Consider the following 22,472-nt stretch of genomic DNA (forward strand, 5'->3'; position numbering starts at 1 on the left):
CACAGATCTACAAGGGTGCACAAAACTTTGCATCAGCCCATATTCCTTTTTGTAATGTTTAAGATTAAAATATTTTTTTTTTTGCCTAAAATACAAAGGAAGTGTGTCATGTGTAACTTTAGGCCTTTCAGAGACGGTTTCATCTTCAACTTGCTTACCTGTGAACAGTAACAGTCGCTTTGACCAGGGGTGCCCAAACTTTTCCATGCCACTGTAGATGAGGACTGTGTAGTCAGTTGCTGTATTTCCATCTGATAGTGGGGAATCCTTTTCTCCAGTCAATAAGCTGCCTGGGTCCTGAATACTGGGGGTGCTCGGGGCACCTGGCTTGGTTTATTCCCCCCTCTTCAGCAGATGGTAATGAGAGCCTTCCCATCTGTTCAGCAGGTGAAGCATTTACATCACAGTCAGCTGGTGAGCTGCATTCAGTGCGTGACTGAGCAGAGCTGCACTCATCGGGCCGCCGACAGTCCCTGCTTTAAGAATCTGTGCCAAAGACACTAAAGAGCTTACATTCTAGAGACAGAGAGGAAGAAATCAGACACCTGCCATGTACCAGTCCTCGATCGGTTACACCATGTCACACTGTCATCCATCATTCTACTCCACCCTATCCTCACACCTCACATAAAGAGGTGCACAAAAGCTACCAATGAGAGCAGAGCCAGAAGGATGCAGAGGCGGCAGTCGCACCTGGTGCCCAAGTATCTGCCCCACCAGCTGAAGGGAGAAATAGAAGGGGATAAAAATATGATTAAATGTGTGTCCTATGAGCAATATCATCTCCTGAAATACTCTGTGCTGCGGGGACTCTGCTCCTTCTGCGGTGTTACCATCAGGCTGTGACCTCCCTTCCACAATGTTCTGCTGCACCTTTCGATGTGCGGTAACGTTGGGCTGCGCAGGCGGAGGAGCTGCCCTATATGTCTCATTTTCTCTTCCGCTGTAGGACGCACTACATTCTCCTCCTCCTGCACTCAGAATTACTCACATCGTCACAAAGGAAACTATTTACAGCAGCCACAAAACTCTCTTAGTAATAACCACAAAAATAATCTGCCGGTTTCCCGCAGACTCAGCGCGGCTCAGGACACTTCACAATTAGAAGGAAGCGGCGTCCAAAAAATGATGCAAACGCGGATTCCAGAGGTCAAGAGGGAATTCCTTCTCCGGAGAGTCTGGAACAATGGCGCTCATCAGTGTACGCACATGGACGAGGCTCATTCTGTACAAACATCACCACAAAAAGTTTCCAGACGCAAAACATTAGAAGAAAATAGAGGGCGCATGACCGACAAAAAACATGACAATAGTCAAAGGCTACACAGCGCGAATACCAGTGCAAAAATCACACAAACTCAATAGTGTAACACTGCGCAGAATGTATCACACGAAGTCTCAGATGTTCATGACTTTCCCACAACAGCACATGGTAATATAACAAGTCTGAAATGACAGTTTAGTATAGTGACTGTGAGTTTTATTATTTCACACAGATTATTCCCTTATGGTGGGTTTATATAGCACAATCCAGACCACTAAACGGCCATTGACTGGCCACAGATAAGCTGCAAACTGGTCTGTAAATACAGGGCGACCAGAATTCCCTCTGCACAGAACGATCGCTAATCTGATTGTTCTGTGTCCGCAGGATATTGTTCTCAGCAACACATAATGGTTACATGGAGTAATCTGCCGTTGATAACCAAGGCTCATTCATCAGTGACTGCCAGCCTTTCACAAGGATCCATAGTCCCTTTCCAGTGATTGTTCCCTAATTATTGTTCTGTTAGGATATGTTCACACAAAGCTCTTTGCTGTAGTGTTCAGCTCATGTGCCCCCCGACACCAGCAGCTCATGTGCTTCCCCGACACCACCAACTCATGTGCCCCCCAATACCAGCAGCTCATGTGCCCCCGACACCAGCAGCTCATGTGCCCCCCGACACCAGCAGCTCATGTGCCCCCCGACACCAGCAGCTCATGTGCCCCCCGACACCAGCAGCTCATGTGCTTCCCCGACACCACCAGCTCATGTACCCCCCGACAAGTGAAGCTCATGTGCCCCCGACACCAGCAGCTCATGTGCCCCCCCAACAAGCGAAGCTCATGTGCTCCAGACACCAGCAGCTCATGTGCCCCCCGACACCAGCAGCTCATGCGCCCCCCCAACACATGTGCCCCCCGACACCTGCAGCTCATGTGCCCACCCGCCAACACCAGAAGCTTCACCTTTCTTGTGTACACAAATGATTTTCTTACACAGATCTTGTGGCATTTCTCTTCCATGAGGTGCCATTGCTGACAGTATGAAATAGGGAGTGACTTTCTTTGGTAAGTAACATCCCATTGTACTCACCAGTCGGCTGATAATAAGAATTCACCAACATGTCAGTATAATTTTTAATTAACTAGAATTTAGTCTAAACTTTAGCTTTTCTGCCATTACATTTGTAGGAGTATTTTGTAGTATGGTGTCCCATAGAAAATAACGGTTCTGAAAAGAAACAAAAGGATTTCTGACAAGTCTATAGGGGTGTACTCATTTTTGCTGAGCACTTTATTTCACTTTTTACTTGGCCAATAAATATTTACAGAGCTAACAACTACTACTCCCAATAGAGTGGGATTAGAGGGGCCTTCTTGAATGTGCAGAAGAGCTGAAAGTATCATTGCTAAATAAAGAGCAAGTGGCAGCTCACAGGGAGCAGCATTGTTATCCAGAAGTAACAGATACAATGCTCCCAGTGATATTTACAAACGTTCTGCGATTAGTTACAATGTATCAATCTGTCTATAACACAAAGATACAGACATCAGAAACCTGCACAATATTTCCCAGGAATGAGCTACACTTAATCACCTGAACCCAGTGTATATCTGTCTTCTGTACCACTAGACCCTGGAACTAGGTCCCCTCAGACAGGAGACTACAATCTATTACTCCCCGTTATCAGCCATTACTGGGGAGGAGACTGTAGGACAGGAGACTACAATCTATTACTCCTCGTTATCAGCCATTACTGGGGAGGAGACTGTAGGACGGGAGACTACAATCTATTACTCCTCGTTATCAGCCATTACTGGGGAGGAGACTGTAGGACAGGAGATTACAATCTATTACTCCTCGTTATCAGCCATTACTGGGGGAGGAGACTGTAGGACAGGAGACTACAATCTATTACCCCCCGTTATCAGCCATTACTGGGGGAGGAGACTGTGGGACAGGAGACTACAATCTATTACTCCTCGTTATCAGCCATTACTGGGGGGGAGACTGTAGGACAGGAGACTACAATCTATTACTCCCCGTTATCAGCCATTACTGGGGAGGAGACTGTAGGACAGGAGACTACAATCTATTACTCCCCGTTATCAGCCATTACTGGGGGAGGAGACTGTAGGACAGGAGACTACAATCTATTACTCCCCGTTATCAGCCATTACTGGGGGAGGAGACTGTAGGACAGGAGACTACAATCTATGACTCCCTGTTATCAGCCATTACTGGGGAGGAGACTGTAGGACAGGAGACTACAATCTATTACTCCCCGTTATCAGCCATTACTGGGGAGGAGACGGTAGGACAGGAGACTACAAATTAAAAAAAAAGGAAAAATAGGAAAAAAAAAAAGAAAAAAAAATATACATAAATTTGTTAATTTAGTATACTATGTTTGTAATTAGGTTTGTTGTAAGTGTGAATGTGGCGGTGTAAGGGGGAGGCTGTGAGGTAAGGCAGTGGGACCAGAGGGTATTAGGTGTGTTCTGGTGTCATGTACAATATTCGGACTGGTGCCATATGGTTATATTGTATATAGTGTATATACACTCACTGGCCACTTTATTAGGTACACCATGCTAGTAAGGGGTTGGACCCCCTTTTGCCTTCAGAACTGCCTCAATTCTTCGTGGCAGAGATTCAACAAGGTGCTGGAAGCATTCCTCAGAGATTTTGGACCATATTGACATGATGGCATCACACAGTTGGCGCAGATTTGTCGGCTGCACATCCCTGATGCGAATCTCCCGTTCCACCACATCCCAAAGATGCTCTATTGGATTGAGATCTGGTGACTGAGGAGGCCATTTGAGTACAGTAAACTCATTGTCATGTTCAAGAAACCAATCTGAGATGATTCGAGCTTTATGACATGGCGCATTATCCTGCTGAAAGTAGCCATCAGATGTTGGGTACATTGTGGTCATAAAGGGATGGACATGGTCAGCAACAATACTCAGGTAGGCTGTGGCGTTGCAACGATGCTCAATTGGTACCAAGGGGCCCAAAGAGTGCCCAGAAAAAATTCCCCACACCATGACACCACCACCACCAGCCTGAACCGTTGATACAAGGCAGGATGGATCCATGCTTTCATTGTTGTTTACGCCAAATTCTGACCCTACCATCCGAATGTCGCAGCAGAAATCGAGACTCATCAGACCAGGCAACGTTTTTCCAATCTTCTACTGTCCAATTTCGATGAGCTTGTGCAAATTGTAGCCTCAGTTTCCTGTTCTTAGCTGAGAGGAGTGGTACCCAGTGTGGTCTTCTGCTGCTGTAGCCCATCTGCCTCAAAGTTCGACGCACTGTGCGTTCAGAGATGCTCTTCTGCCTACCTTGGTTGTAACGGGTGGCAATTTGAGTCACTGTTGCCTTTCTATCAGCTCGAACCAGTCTGCCCATTCTCCTCTGACCTCTGGCATCAACATGGCATTTCCAGCCACAGAACTGCCGCTCACTGGATTTTTTTTCTTTTTCGGACCATTCTCTGTAAACCCTAGAGATGGTTGTGCGTGAAAATCCCAGTAGATCAGCAGTTTCTGAAATTCTCAGACCAGCCCTTCTGGCACCAACAATCATGCCACGTTCAAAGGCACTCAAATCACCTTTCTTCCCCATACTGATGCTCGGTTTGAACTGCAGGAGATTGTCTTGACCATGTCTACATGCCTAAATGCACTGAGTTGCCGCCATGTGATTGGCTGATTAGAAATTAAGTCTTAACACACAGTTGGACAGGTGTACCTAATAAAGTGGCCAGTGAGTGTAGTATCGTATATAGGACGGTGTAAATGTAGTTCAGGGTTGTATATAATAGTGTGAATGGAGCTGGGTCGGGGGTTTTACATGATTTTATTTATTATTTTAAGGGGGGTGCTGGTGTAATTATGGTAATCTTGTTCCTTTTCGTTTTTTAGTTTTGTTTTTTGTTTTTTCTTTAATTTCTTGTTTCTTTAATTTAATTTTCCTTTCCCGTTTTGTAGGTCGAGAATTTCCTTATTGTTTTCCTTTCTGGTTTATTTCTTTGTATTTGTGTCTGATTTTGTCATTGTTTCTGATTGGAGTTTTTGTTCTATGTTTGTTCTGTTGTGTTTTATTTTGTAACGTCGTGAAGGATTTTATAATAATAAAAAAGACCTACAATCTATTACTCCTCGTAATCAGCCATTACTGGGGGAGGAGACTGTAGGACGGGAGACTACAATCTATTACTCCTCGTAATCAGCCATTACTGGGGGAGGAGACTGTAGGACAGGAGACTACAATCTATTACTCCCCGTTATCAGCCATTACTGGGGGGGGAGACTGTAGGACAGGAGACTACAATCTATTACTCCCTGTTATTGGCCATTACTGTGGGAGAAGACTGTAGGACAGGAGACTACAATCTATTACTCCCTGTTATCAGCCATTACTGGGGGAGGAGACTGTAGGACAGGAGACTACAATCTATTACTCCTCGTTATCAGCCATTACTGGTGGAGGAGACTGTAGGACAGGAGACTACCATCTATTACTCCCCGTTATCAGCCATTACTGGGGAGGAGACTGTAGGACAGGAGTCTACAATCTATTACTCCCTGTTATCAGCCATTACTGGGGAGGAGACTGTAGGACAGGAGACTATAATCTATTACTCCCTGTTATTGGCCATTACTGTGGGAGGAGACTGTAGGACAGGAGACTGTAGGACAGGAGACTACAATCTATTACTCCTCGTTATCAGCCATTACTGGGGGAGGAGACTGTAGGACAGGAGACTACAATCTATTACTCCCCGTTATCAGCCATTACTGGGGAGGAGACTGTAGGACAGGAGACTATAATCTATTACTCCCTGTTATTGGCCATTACTGTGGGAGGAGACTGTAGGACAGGAGACTGTAGGACAGGAGACTACAATCTATTACTCCTCGTTATCAGCCATTACTGGGGGAGGAGACTGTAGGACAGGAGACTACAATCTATTACTCCCCGTTATCAGCCATTACTGGGAGAGGAGACTGTAGGACAGGAGACAATCCCATTTTTATTGCGCTGGTTTTTCGTTATTACCCCTTACAACAGTTCAAATGTCAGAAGACTGTCAAAATCTGCAATTTGCGAAGTGCAAATTTTCCATGAACACGACAAGAGCATCACACAGATCTCAAGCACAGGATCTGGATGAGTCCCCAGCGATCAGCACGTTCTGTACAAAGGAGTAATTACAAAATTGTTTATTCTGTATCAAATCTTAATGAGTCGTCTGGAGAAGCAAAACTGCCAGATAAATGATCTCAATGGGACCATGAATACTCTCAATCCAGAGACCAGTATATATCATGGGTCGAAGGGATATAGTGTAAAGCCCAACATGTGACAGTAAAGTATACCAGAGGATCTCAATGACTGAAGAAAGAAACACAACAATAAACGATAACACCAGAGGCTGAGAGATTATACAGCTAAAAAAACAATGTAATAACAAAACTATGTGAATCAAGGATTTCAACAGCCCCTATGTACAAGAATATAACTACTATAATACTGCTCCTACATACAAGAATATAACTACTATAATACTGATCCTATGTACAAGAATATAACTACTATAATACTGCTCCTATATACAAGAATATAACTACTATAATACTGCCCCTATGTACAAGAATATAACTACTATAATACTGCCCCTATATACAAGAATATAACTACTATAATACTGCCCCCTATGTACAAGAATATAACTACTATAATACTGTCCCTATGTACAAGAATATAACTACTATAATACTGCCCCCTATGTACAAGAATATAACTACTATAATACTGTCCCTATATACAAGAATATAACTACTATAATACTGCTCCTATGTACAAGAATATAACTACTATAATACTTCCCCTATGTACAAGAATATAACTAATACTGCTCCTATGTACAAGAATATAACTACTATAATACTGCCCCTATGTACAAGAATATATCTACTATAATACTGTCCCTATATACAAGAATATAACTACTATAATACTGCTCCTATGTACAAGAATATAACCACTATAATACTTCCCCTATGTACAAGAATATAACTAATACTGCTCCTATGTACAAGAATATAACTACTATAATACTGCCCCTATGTACAAGAATATAACTACTATAATACTGCCCCTATGTACAAGAATATAACTACTATAATACTGCTCCTATGTATAAGAATATAACTACTATAATACTGCCTCCTATGTACAAGAATATAACTACTATAATACTGCCCCTATGTACAAGAATATAACTACTATAATACTGCCCCTATGTACAAGAATATAACTACTATAATACTGCCCCTATGTACAAGAATATAACTACTATAATACTGCTCCTATGTACAAGAATATAACTACTATAATACTGCTCCTATGTACAAGAATATAACTACTATAATACTACCCCTATGTACAAGAATATAACTACTATAATACTGCCCCTATGTACAAGAATATAACTACTATAATACTGCCTCCTATGTACAAGAATATAACTACTATAATACTGTCCCCTATGTAGAAGAATATAACTACTATAATACTGCCTCCTATGTACAAGAATATAACTACTATAATACTGTCCCCTATATACAAGAATATAACTACTATAATACTGCCCCCTATGTACAAGAATATAACTACTATAATACTGCCCCCTATGTACAAGAATATAACTACTATAATACTGCTCCTATGTACAAGAATATAACTACTATAATACTGCTCCTATGTAGAAGAATATAACTACTATAATACTGCTCCTATGTATAAGAATATAACTACTATAATACTGCCCCTATGTAGAAGAATATAACTACTATAATACTGCCTCCTATGTACAAGAATATAACTACTATAATACTGCCCCTATGTACAAGAATATAACTACTATAATACTGCCCCCTATGTACAAGAATATAACTACTATAATACTGCCCCCTATGTGCAAGAATATAACTACTATAATACTGCCCATATGTACAAGAATATAACTACTATAATACTGCCCCTATATACAAGAATATAACTACTATAATACTGCCTCCTATGTACAAGAATATAACTACTATAATACTGCCCATATGTACAAGAATATAACTACTATAATACTGCCCCTATATACAAGAATATAACTACTATAATACTGCCCCCTATGTGCAAGAATATAACTACTATAATACTGCCCCCTATGTGCAAGAATATAACTACTATAATACTGCCCATATGTACAAGAATATAACTACTATAATACTGCCCCTATGTACAAGAATATAACTACTATAATACTGCCTCCTATGTACAAGAATATAACTACTATAATACTGCCCATATGTACAAGAATATAACTACTATAATACTGCCCCTATATACAAGAATATAACTACTATAATACTGCCCCTATGTACAAGAATATAACTACTATAATACTGCTATGTACAAGAATATAACTACTATAATACTGCCCCTATGTACAAGAATATAACTACTATAATACTGCTATGTACAAGAATATAACTACTACAATACTGCCCCCTATGTACAAGAATATAACTACTATAATACTTCTCCTATGTACAAGAATATAACTACTATAATACTGCCCCTATGTACAAGAATATAACTACTATAATACTGCTATGTACAAGAATATAACTACTATAATACTGCCCCTATGTACAAGAATATAACTACTATAATACTGCCCCTATGTACAAGAATATAACTACTACAATACTGCCCCCTATGTACAAGAATATAACTACTATAATACTTCTCCTATGTACAAGAATATAACTACTATAATACTGCCCCCTATGTACAAGAATATAACTACTATAATACTGCCCCTATGTACAAGAATATAACTACTATAATACTGCTATGTACAAGAATATAACTACTACAATACTGCCCCCTATGTACAAGAATATAACTACTATAATGATCTTTTTATTTAAAAACTGGCAACCATATATTACAAAAATGTTACATTAAAATCTCAAAGCAATAAATAGTAAAGGAGATAAATGTTGTTACATCACTTAAACAATAGCATTAGCAAACATTGACCAATCCCGATACCTGGATGTTCCTCCAGTTCACGTTCCCTGGGTTCCCCTTTATATCCTTCTTATATACGGCCTTGAGACTTTCTAGGATCTTATACCTGACAGTATCACAGGACAGGACTTCCTTATTGATGAGCAGGCAGCACCGCGCACACCACAGATGGTAGATGGTCACCACATTTGTTATATACAGAGAGCTTCTGTCATACGCCCTGAGCTCAGGTTGGAAGTCTCCGTACAGCAGCTGACCATACGACTGTCCCACCAGGTGCGGTAACTTTAGGGACAATCACACAGACTCCCATACCTGCATACTGAAGGGGCACTCTAACAGCAGATGGTCCATCGTCTCCAGTATATGAGGGCACTCTTCTCTGGGACAGGATCTGTCTGATACATTCCTGCACTTTAGATTATCTCTAACGTACATCTTACCATGGAGTGCCAGCCACGCTACGTCTCTCATATGAGGGGGAACTCTGGGATCGAGCACGTTTTTTACAGCCCATTTTACATCCAGACTCGGAGCGCCCCTCAGTCGTACCTGGACACTGAAGTGAGATGACAGGACATTCTTATACAGCTCCTTCCTACTAAGCTGCTTGACGTCATCATACAAGATCCTCCATCTGACGACCTTACTTATTATGTGGACACCATACCAAGAAACATTATTCTTTAGTCGTCCGGAGATTCTCTTGATGGGGTCCCCTACTGACCACACAGACACAAACTGCTGGATCTGGCTCTTAAACAAACAAGACCATGGCACCTTCTCTGAATTCTTACAAAACGAAAAATTCTTCATGAGAAACAAAAGATTAAAGAAGAGCTCCGGACAAGGCATGGCGAGACCACCATCCTTATGAGAGAGATAAACAATGTTTCTCCTGACCACATTCACCCTGTTGCCCCACAAGAAGTGAAAGAAGACATTGGTGAGTCTGGGGAGCAACGTATCTGGCAGCGGGAACACCACACTGATATAGAGGAACAGTGGGAGCAGGAAGGTCTTCAGCAGGCGGATCTTCACCAGATATGTCAGCTTCCAGTGTCTCCAGCTCTGCACCTTCCGCTCACACACCACCAGCTTCTCCTCCCAGTTCACCTTCCCATCATCTACAGCACCAAACACAACTCCCAAAATCTTTATCTGATCCTGAACTGTTCTGAAGGGCACAGAGAAGACATCACGGTCACTCCCCAGCCACAACGCCTCGCTCTTCTCCATGTTCACAGAGGAGTTAGATACTTGGGAGAAGGCCGTGATCTCCTGCTGTAGAGCCGCACAATCATCTCTAGAAGACACCACAACCGACACATCATCCGCATAGGCACAGAACTTTACCTCCTCCACCATACTTTGGAGGTGACACCTCAGCCCTGTAAAATCTCTATGATCCTGCAGTTTTCTGAGGAAAGGATCCAGACTGAAAACATACAACAATGGGCTGAGAGGACAGCCCTGCCTCACCCCTGACATGATCGCAAAGGGCTCGGCCAAGTGACCATTAATCAGCGGCAGGCTTATAGCTTCCTCATACAGAAATCGCAGCCACTGCACAAACCGCATCGGGAGGCCATACTGTAACAACACCTGATACAGGTAATCATGATGGACTCTATCAAAGGCTTTACTCTGGTCTAAGCCCACAATATACGCCCCCACAAGGTGCTGCTTCATGTACGTCACGGCTTCTCTCACCAACAACGAGTCCTCTATCGTCCGACCCTTCACACCACACGTCTGGTTGGCAATGATGAGCTCACCCGCCACCTCACTCAGCCGATAATACAAGATCTTGGCCAGAATTTTATAGTCCGTGTTCAGCAGAGACAATGGACGCCAGTTCTTTATATCTTTTAGATTTCCTTTTTTTGCCAAAAGGACCAGAACAGATTTATACTGGGACGGTAGAAGCTTCCCTGCAGAGAGGCAATCATTATAGACCTGCACCAGGTCTGGAGCTAATAAGTCCCGGAACTCTCTATAAAACTCGCTGGTCAGGCCGTCCAGCCCCGGGCTCTTGTTGGCCTTTAAGGAGTCAATGCTCTTCTTCACCTCCTCCTCAGTTATGGGACCGGCCATACTATCTGCCTGTGTGGGGTCTAATGTTGGTAGGGACACCTCCTTCAGGTAGGCATTAATGGCTTCCTTATCAATATGAGCCCCTTTATAGAGATCTCTATAATAATCAGCAATGATCTTGTGGACTTTCTCCTGCTCTGACTGCTCCACCCCATTCTCATCCAACAAACCAGTGATTAGCTTCTTACTGACCTTGTTTTTACAGGCAATGAAAGGATCTGGGTTATGAACGCCCCAATTATCAAACTGTCCCTCCGCCTTGAGAGACTTGAGGCGATCATACTGCAGCTCCCTCATTCGCTGCTTTATATGGCTGACGCTCCGTCCATCCACCTCCTCACCACCATTCATCCTGCTATATAGCCGGCTCAGTTGCAGTCTCAGGGCAGAGTATCTCATATAATCCATATTACTATGTCTCCTGGCTGCTCGTATAATAAACTGCTTGATGTCACTTTTCATGGTCTCCCACCACTCAGCTGTGTCATCACACATACATTGGGTGGTCCTACGATCGTTATAGAAGGTGGTGAAGGCCTCTCTGAACCGTGGATCTTGGATCACGGAGCTATTCACCTTCCAGTACCCCTTTCCACAGACCACAGCTTGGGCCAGATCCAGCGTCACGCTCACCATGCAATGGTCAGAGAACTCCAGAGGGCTGATCCTGTACTGAGAGCATCTCGCCTCTATATATACACCCGGTCTATTCTGCTGGCATTACCACCCTTATGGTATGTGTATGTCTTACTGGTATGGTGGGAACCATAGGGGTCTACTAGATGGGCCTGTTGGACTATATTATTAAGAAATGTCTCATCATATCTCAGTTTCTTGTGACTACTGGATCTATCCACATTACAAGACACATTATTAAAATCCCCACACAATATAAACACTTTAGAGGTAAAGCAATATGGCTTCATATGGTCAAACAGTTCCCTCCATTCTTTTCTTGTCTGCGGCGCATAAATGTTTATTGCTCTATAATGGATGGAGTCCAGTACAAAGTCCAGCATCAGACAGCGGCCCGGACAGATCTCCAGGACTCTGTCCACCTGGACATCCATGGTATTAAAGAGGATTCCCACACCGTCATTCCTCTCCAGCCCGAAGGACCAGAATGATGGACCTAGTCTCCAGTCTCTCTTGGCTGCATACACATGGGCATTACATTTCAGATACGTCTCCTGTAAGAAGAAGATGTCAGATCTCTCATCAGACAGTCGCTGGTAGATCGCCTGCCGCCGGCTACCAGTCCTCACACTGTTCACATTAATAGAGCTTAGTCTCAGCCGCATCCTGATCACTTAGACTTTCTGGTCTTCTTTCTCCTTCCACTGCTGTCACCTGCAGTGCCCCATCTCTTTGTGGACACGGGAGGGTCAGGATCCACCTCATCAGAGTCATTTTCTATGATGTATGAAGAACCTTGCTCCATTTGTGCCTCTTCTTCTTCGTCTTCTTCTCCCATTACATTGTAACGTCCTGGACTTATCACCAGCACTGGAGGCTCGGAGGTTTTCTGGACTGTTGTGATTTTCCTGGAGGAATCCACAAAGGCTTTTTTCCTTTTTATGGTCACAAAACCTTCGTCATCCACACTGGACACTGCGGACAATTTATCTACTTCTACAGATGTACTGGGCTGAAGATTGGATGGATTGGTGACAGGTTTTCTGGACACCTTAGTGACTAGTATTTTAGGTCTTAATTTAGTGGCTGAACATTGCTTAGATCTCACCTTACTGGCTGATGGTGGCTTAGCTCTGGCTGGTGGTACTTTAGGTGTTTCTTCAGTGGCTGGTGGTCCTAATAGTGCAGCATCCATCGATATTATATCACACTCTGGAGCAGGCTCGCTGTTACTGTGACTTATCACCTCATCAGTGCCGGCTTCTTGGACAACATCTGCACCTCTTGTGGTTTCTTTTCCCATAATTTCCAAGGAGGTCTGGCCATTATATTTATTATGCTCTGCATGAGGGCAATCACGAAACGTATGCCCGGGTCCCGAGCACAGGTTACAGATGACGGTTCCTGTGCATTTGTCCTTTGCATGCCCGAACTGTCCACACAATGAGCACGTGATACGAGAGCAGTTCATGGCGAGGTGCCTGCCCCCACATCTATGGCACAGACGTGGCTGACCAGGGTAATAGCATATCCCCATCTCTGAGCCCAGGTAGAAGGAGTGCGGCAGATGTCTGGTTACACCATTCTCCTGTAGAAGCTGGATTTTCACAGAATATCCTCCATTCCATATTTGCTCCTCATCATAGATCTTCTGGGGATGACTTCTCACCATGCACTGCCGGCTCAACCAGTGCTGCAGATCCGCCAGAGCCACCACCTCAGACTGGAACAGGACAGTGGCCGTTATTTCCTGCGGCTTAGACAGCTGGATACAATGGAGATGATCCCAGATCTCATCATCTCTAGTGTCATTATAGATGTTCCAGAACATATCCAGATCACACTGAAGCTTAAAGCTGATGTCATAGATCCTGCTGGATGGAACATGGATCAGTGCGTAGACCTCAGATGCCTTGAACCTCATAAAGTCTTTCAGAAGAACTTTTCCAATAAAAATTCTGGATGGGATGTTCTCCTCTGGTCCCGTGTACTTTATCCTGACTGCATTCCTCCTCTGAGGTGGAGGGTTCACTAGTCTTGTGACATTGGAGAACAGTCTCCTGAACTGATGGTGGTCACATAATGATAGTTCTGCTTCACATCACTTGTCTTATCTATTGTGTTATTTCTGTGCCGTGTTGTGTATAAATATGTGATTCTTCAGATGTTGTATTAGTCCAGTGCCTGATGAAGAGACTTGAGGTCTCCCCAGCCGCAGGTGGAGCAGTGCTGGAGCTCTCCCCAGCCGCAGGAGGATCAGTGCCGGAGCTCTCCCTAGCTGCAGGAGGATCAGTGCCGGAGCTCTCCCCAGCTGCAGGAGGATCAGTGCCGGAGCTCTCCCCAGCTGCAGGAGGATCAGTGTTGGAGCTCTCCCCAGCTGCAGGAGGATCAGTGCTGGAGCTCTCCCCAGCTGCAGGAGGATCAGTGCTGGAGCTCTCCCCAGCTGCAGGAGGATCAGTGCTGGAGCTCTCCCCAGCTGCAGGAGGATCAGTGCTGGAGCTCTCCCCAGCTGCAGGAGGATCAGTGTTGGAGCTCTCCCCAGCTGCAGGAGGATCAGTGTTGGAGCTCTCCCCAGCTGCAGGAGGATCAGTGCTGGAGCTCTCCCCAGCCGCAGGAGGATCAGTGCCGGAGCTCTCCCCAACCGCAGGTGGAGCAGTGCCGGAGCTCTCCCCAGCCGCAGGTGGAGCAGTGCCGGAGCTCTCCCCAGCCGCAGGTGGAGCAGTGCCGGAGCTCTCCCCAGCCGCAGGTGGAGCAGTGCTGGAGCTCTCCCCAGCTGCAGGTGGAGCAGTGCTGGAGCTCTCCCCAGCTGCAGGTGGAGCAGTGCTGGAGCTCTCCCCAGCTGCAGGTGGAGCAGTGCTGGAGCGCTCCCCAGCCGCAGGTGGAGCAGTGCTGGAGCTCTCCTCAGCTGCAGGTGGAGCAGTGCTGGAGCTCTCCCCAACCGCAGGTGGAGCAGTGCTGGAGCCTTCCCCAGCTGCAGGACGATCAGTGCTGGAACTCTCAATAGCCCCATGATCACTGACACGTGTTTGTGCTGAAAAAATGCCCAGATCCACTACTGATTGTTGCACAATGTGATCTTCATTCATTGACATGGAGGGTTCAGAGTCCATTACCACTGACGGGTCAGAGTCCATTATTATTGCAGTGTGGTCTCCATTCACTGACATGGAGGGTTCAGAGTCCATTATTATTGCAGTGTGGTCTCCATTCACTGACATGGAGGGTTCAGAGTCCATTATAATGTTTGTATCTGTTGCAGACATACATTCTCTAGCACCAGTGAGCGGGGTCTCACACACAGCACCAAGTGGGGTCTCACTCACAGCACTGAGCGGGGTCTCGCACACAGTGACAGTACAGGGGACACTTACTTCATCACTTACAGGAGCTGAGCTCCCTTCATTGCTACACACAGAGTCCACTGCGGTTAACCCCTCGGTTGCTGACACACTTTCCTCTGCAGCGCTCACAGCATTGTCTGCTGCCTCAGACCCCTCACATCGTGCGGCTGATATAAGTGCTGCTTTTCTTACAAGACGTCCTTGCCCCACACTGTGCACAATTTCAGATTTAATGTCCTTACTAATGGAGTGTTTTCTATTCTCCTTCTGGGCTCTGGCTCTCCTATTTTTCTCCATAGCCCAAGTTTCCTTTCTGGGCACAGAGTTCACATCTTTGTCCAGGTTTCCTTTCCGAATGTCCAGCTCTCGTCTGCAAACATCCAGGCTCTCACATTTCATCAGTTTTATCTTTGGATCAGTCTCATTCTTAATTTCTTCTTGTAATTTGCTGATTTGCATTTCTAGATTAAAAATGCTTTGCCTTGTAACTTTACCACTCAATCCAGCAACATAACAAGCAGGTTTAGAAGACTCACCAGCCACCATGTCCAGCTTTCCATTACCACCAGGTCCATGCGGCAGGCCACACTCCAGGCTAGGGGCTTTCCCTGGATCATCAGCCCAGCTTTCCTCCCCTCCACCTGGGTCAGAAGCCATGCCTCCGCCCTGCTGGGAGCTCACAAACACACGTCTATCCTCTCCTATGTACAAGAATATAACTACTATAATACTGTCCCTATGTACTAGAATATAACTACTATAATACTGCCCCTATGTACAAGAATATAACTACTATAATACTGCTCCTATGTACAAGAATATAACTACTATAATACTACTCCTATGTACAAGAATATAACTACTATAATACTGCCCCTATGTACAAGAATATATCTACTATAATACTGCCCCTATGTACAAGAATATAACTACTATAATACTGCTCCTATGTACAAGAATATAACTACTATAATACTGATCCTATATACAAGAATATAACTACTATAATACTGCCCCTATGTACAAGAATATAACTACTATAATACTGCTCCTATATACAAGAATATAACTACTATAATACTGCCCCCAATGTACAAGAATATATCTACTATAATACTGCCCCTATGTACAAGAATATAACTACTATAATACTGCTCCTATGTACAAGAATATAACTACTATAATACTGCCCCTATGTACAAGAATATAACTACTATAATACTGCCCCTATGTACAAGAATATAACTACTATAATACTGCTCCTATGTACAAGAATATTACTATAATACTGCCCCTATGTACAAGAATATAACTACTATAATACTGCCCCTATGTACAAGAATATAACTACTATAATACTGCTCCTATGTACAAGAATATAACTACTATAATACTGCTCCCTATATACAAGAATATAACTACTATAATACTGCTCCTATGTACAAGAATATAACTACTATAATACTGCCCCCTATGTACAAGAATATAACTACTATAATACTGCTCCCTATGTACAAGAATATAACTACTATAATACTGCCCCCTATGTACAAGAATATAACTACTATAATACTGCACCTATGTACAAGAATATAACTACTATAATACTGCTCCCTATATACAAGAATATAACTACTATAATACTACTCCCTATGTACAAGAATATAACTACTATAATACTGCTCCCTATATACAAGAATATAACTACTATAATACTACTCCCTATGTACAAGAATATAACTACTATAATACTGCCCCCTACGTACAAGAATATAACTACTATAAGACTGCCCCCTATGTACAAGAACATAACTACTATAATACTGCTCCCTATATACAAGAATATAACTACTATAATACTACCCCCTACGTACAAGAATATAACTACTATAATACTGCCCCCTATATACAAGAATATAACTACTATAATACTGCCCCTATGTACAAGAATATAACTACTATAATACTGCTCCTATATACAAGAATATAACTACTATAATACTGCCCCCTACGTACAAGAATATAACTACTATAATACTGCCCCCTATGTACAAGAATATAACTACTATAATACTGCTCCCTATATACAAGAATATAACTACTATAATACTGCCCCTATGTACAAGAATATAACTACTATAATACTGCTCCCTATATACAAGAATATAACTACTATAATACTGCCCCCTACGTACAAGAATATAACTACTATAATACTGCCCCCTATATACAAGAATATAACTACTATAATACTGCCCCTATGTACAAGAATATAGCTACTATAATACTGCCCCTATGTACAAGAATATAACTACTATAATACTGCTCCTATATACAAGAATATAACTACTATAATACTGCCCCCTATGTACAAGAACATAACTACTATAATACTGCACCTATGTACAAGAATATAACTACTATAATACTGCTCCCTATATACAAGAATATAACTACTATAATACTGCTCCTATGTACAAGAATATAACTACTATAATACTGCCCCCTATGTACAAGAATATAACTACTATAATACTGCTCCCTATATACAAGAATATAACTACTATAATACTGCCCCTATGTACAAGAATATAACTACTATAATACTGCACCTATGTACAAGAATATAACTACTATAATACTGCTCCCTATATACAAGAATATAACTACTATAATACTACTCCCTATGTACAAGAATATAACTACTATAATACTGCTCCCTATGTACAAGACTATAACTACTATAATACTGCTCCTATGTACAAGAATATTACTACTATAATACTGCTCCCTATATACAGGAATATAACTACTATAATACTACCCCCTACGTACAAGAATATAACTACTATAATACTGCCCCCTATATACAAGAATATAACTACTATAATACTGCCCCTATGTACAAGAATATAACTACTATAATACTGCACCTATGTACAAGAATATAACTACTATAATACTGCCCCCTACGTACAAGAATATAACTACTATAATACTGCCCCCTATGTACAAGAATATAACTACTATAATACTGCCCCCTATATACAAGAATATAACTACTATAATACTGCCCCTATGTACAAGAATATAACTACTATAATACTGCACCTATGTACAAGAATATAACTACTATAATACTGCCCCCTACGTACAAGAATATAACTACTATAATACTGCCCCCTATGTACAAGAATATAACTACTATAATACTGCCCCCTATGTACAAGAATATAACTACTATAATACTGCTCCCTATATACAAGAATATAACTACTATAATACTGCCCCCTATGTACAAGACTATAACTACTATAATACTGCTCCCTATATACAAGAATATAACTACTATAATACTGCCCCATACGTACAAGAATATAACTACTATAATACTGCCCCCTATGTACAAGAATATAACTACTATAATACTGCACCTATGTACAAGAATATAACTACTATAATACTGCCCCCTATGTACAAGAATGTAACTACTATAATACTGCCCCCTACGTACAAGAATATAACTACTATAATACTGCCCCCTATATACAAGAATATAACTACTATAATACTGCCCCTATGTACAAGAATATAACTACTATAATACTGCTCCCTATGTACAAGAATATAACTACTATAATACTGCTCCTATGTACAAGAATATAACTACTATAATACTGCCCCCTATGTACAAGAATATAGCTACTATAATACTGCCCCTATGTACAAGAATATAACTACTATAATACTGCTCCTATATACAAGAATATAACTACTATAATACTGCCCCCTATGTACAAGAATATAACTACTATAATACTGCACCTATGTACAAGAATATAACTACTATAATACTGCCCCCTATGTACAAGAATGTAACTACTATAATACTGCCCCCTACGTACAAGAATATAACTACTATAATACTGCCCCCTATATACAAGAATATAACTACTATAATACTGCCCCTATGTACAAGAATATAACTACTATAATACTGCTCCCTATGTACAAGAATATAACTACTATAATACTGCTCCTATGTACAAGAATATAACTACTATAATACTGCCTCCTATGTACAAGAATATAACTACTATAATGCTGCCCCTATGTACAAGAATATAACTACTATAATACTGCTCCTATGTACAAGAATATTACTACTATAATACTGCTCCCTATATAAAGAATATAACTACTATAATACTGCTCCCTATATACAAGAATATAACTACTATAATACTGCCCCCTATGTACAAAAATATAACTACTATAATACTGCCACTATGTACAAGAATATAACTACTATAATACTGCCCCTATGTACAAGAATATAACTACTATAATACTGCACCTATGTACAAGAATATAACTACTATAATACTGCCCCCTATGTACAAGAATGTAACTACTATAATACTGCCCCCTACGTACAAGAATATAACTACTATAATACTGCCCCTATGTACAAGAATATAACTACTATAATACTGCCCCCTATGTACAAGAATATAACTACTATAATACTGCTCCCTATATACAAGAATATAACTACTATAATACTGCCCCCTATGTACAAGAATATAACTACTATAATACTGCTCCCTATATACAAGAATATAACTACTATAATACTGCCCCCTACGTACAAGAATATAACTACTATAATACTGCCCCCTATATACAAGAATATAACTACTATAATACTGCCCCTATGTACAAGAATATAGCTACTATAATACTGCCCCTATGTACAAGAATATAACTACTATAATACTGCTCCTATATACAAGAATATAACTACTATAATACTGCCCCCTATGTACAAGAATATAACTACTATAATACTGCACCTATGTACAAGAATATAACTACTATAATACTGCTCCCTATATACAAGAATATAACTACTATAATACTGCTCCTATGTACAAGAATATAACTACTATAATACTGCCCCCTATGTACAAGAATATAACTACTATAATACTGCTCCCTATATTCAAGAATATAACTACTATAATACTGCCCCTATGTACAAGAATATAACTATTATAATACTGCACCTATGTACAAGAATATAACTACTATAATACTGCTCCCTATATACAAGAATATAACTACTATAATACTACTCCCTATGTACAAGAATATAACTACTATAATACTGCTCCCTATGTACAAGAATATAACTACTATAATACTGCTCCTATGTACAAGAATATTACTACTATAATACTGCTCCCTATATACAAGAATATAACTACTATAATACTACCCCCTACGTACAAGAATATAACTACTATAATACTGCCCCCTATATACAAGAATATAACTACTATAATACTGCACCTATGTACAAGAATATAACTACTATAATACTGCTCCCTATATACAAAAATATAACTACTATAATACTACTCCCTATGTACAAGAATATAACTACTATAATACTGCTCCCAAAGTACAAGAATATAACTACTATAATACTGCTCCTATGTACAAGAATATTACTACTATAATACTGCTCCCTATATACAAGAATATAACTACTATAATACTACCCCCTACGTACAAGAATATAACTACTATAATACTGCCCCCTATATACAAGAATATAACTACTATAATACTGCCCCTATGTACAAGAATATAACTACTATAATACTGCACCTATGTACAAGAATATAACTACTATAATACTGCCCCCTATGTACAAGAATACAACTACTATAATACTGCCCCCTATATACAAGAATATAACTACTATAATACTGCACCTATGTACAAGAATATAACTACTATAATACTGCCCCCTACGTACAAGAATATAACTACTATAATACTGCCCCCTATGTACAAGAATATAACTACTATAATACTGCCCCCTATGTACAAGAATATAACTACTATAATACTGCTCCCTATATACAAGAATATAACTACTATAATACTGCCCCCTATGTACAAGAATATAACTACTATAATACTGCTCCCTATATACAAGAATATAACTACTATAATACTGCCCCCTACGTACAAGAATATAACTACTATAATACTGCCCCCTATATACAAGAATATAACTACTATAATACTGCCCCTATGTACAAGAATATAGCTACTATAATACTGCCCCTATGTACAAGAATATAACTACTATAATACTGCTCCTATATACAAGAATATATATAACTACTATAATACTGCCCCCTATGTACAAGAATATAACTACTATAATACTGCACCTATGTACAAGAATATAACTACTATAATACTGCCCCCTATGTACAAGAATGTAACTACTATAATACTGCCCCCTACGTACAAGAATATAACTACTATAATACTGCCCCCTATATACAAGAATATAACTACTATAATACTGCCCCTATGTACAAGAATATAACTACTATAATACTGCTCCCTATGTACAAGAATATGACTACTATAATACTGCTCCTATGTACAAGAATATAACTACTATAATACTGCCCCCTATGTACAAGAATATAACTACTATAATACTGCCCCTATGTACAAGAATATAACTACTATAATACTGCTCCTATGTACAAGAATATTACTACTATAATACTGCTCCCTATATACAAGAATATAACTACTATAATACTGCTCCCTATATACAAGAATATAACTACTATAATACTGCCCCCTATGTACAAAAATATAACTACTATAATACTGCCACTATGTACAAGAATATAACTACTATAATACTGCCCCCTATGTACAAGAATATAACTACTATAATACTGCACCTATGTACAAGAATATAACTACTATAATACTGCCCCCTATGTACAAGAATGTAACTACTATAATACTGCCCCCTACGTACAAGAATATAACTACTATAATACTGCCCCCTATGTACAAGAATATAACTACTATAATACTGCCCCCTATGTACAAGAATATAACTACTATAATACTGCTCCCTATATACAAGAATATAACTACTATAATACTGCCCCCTACGTACAAGAATATAA

At 40.8% G+C, this 22,472-nt stretch overlaps 1 protein-coding gene across 2 annotated transcripts in view; it reads right to left on the reverse strand.

Moving 5' to 3' along the window:
• Nucleotides 1-22,472, reverse strand: part of ATRNL1 (attractin like 1) — a 775,749-nt gene that overhangs the window by 674,561 nt on the left and 78,716 nt on the right. The window contains exon 1 of one of the 2 annotated variants that reach the window (XM_073556585.1): nt 15,990-16,008. The exons of the other annotated variant lie outside the window; for it this stretch is intronic. The gene's annotated coding sequence lies outside the window, so the exon portion shown is untranslated. Of the gene's footprint in view, nt 1-15,989; nt 16,009-22,472 lie in introns of those variants that run through there. 2 annotated transcript variants of the gene reach the window in all.

The sequence above is a fragment of the Dendrobates tinctorius genome, unplaced genomic scaffold, assembly GCF_039654945.1.
Source record: "Dendrobates tinctorius isolate UK_male_01 unplaced genomic scaffold, ASM3965494v1 ptg000236l, whole genome shotgun sequence".
Taxonomy (NCBI): Eukaryota; Metazoa; Chordata; class Amphibia; order Anura; family Dendrobatidae; genus Dendrobates; species Dendrobates tinctorius.